This window comes from Juglans regia, unplaced genomic scaffold (genome assembly GCF_001411555.2).
Source record: "Juglans regia cultivar Chandler unplaced genomic scaffold, Walnut 2.0 Scaffold_2235, whole genome shotgun sequence".
NCBI classification, from domain to species: domain Eukaryota; kingdom Viridiplantae; phylum Streptophyta; class Magnoliopsida; order Fagales; family Juglandaceae; genus Juglans; species Juglans regia.
This window is the reverse complement of record NW_023353462.1, coordinates 1-292: the sequence shown is the minus strand read 5'-3', so window position 1 is coordinate 292 and position 292 is coordinate 1. Positions and strand designations below refer to the sequence as shown.

General features: G+C 50.7%; 1 non-coding gene across 1 annotated transcript; it reads left to right on the top strand.

The window, feature by feature from the left end:
- The first annotated feature begins 4 nt into the window (after positions 1-4).
- On the top strand, positions 5-123 carry LOC118345307. Its single transcript, XR_004798868.1, has one exon. It is a non-coding gene; the product is annotated as a 5S ribosomal RNA (ribosomal RNA).
- Positions 124-292: the final 169 nt, after the last annotated feature.

Below are 292 nucleotides of genomic sequence, written 5' to 3'. Positions count from 1 at the left end.
TGATGGGTGCGATCATACCAGCACTAATGCACCGGATCCCATCAGAACTCCGCAGTTAAGCGTGCTTGGGCGAGAGTAGTACTAGGATGGGTGACCTCCTGGGAAGTCCTCGTGTTGCACCCCTCGTTTTTGTTTTCTCCGCTTTGCGAGATAAATTGACAAGAAGGACCACTCGGGAGTGGATTTTTGAGAAAATCTCGCCCTGCCCATCGCGTAGCCATGGGTTTGGATCAGATCTCCGTTTGGATTGGGATCGGAAGGACGCTAGTATGTCGCTCAAGGATTATATGAA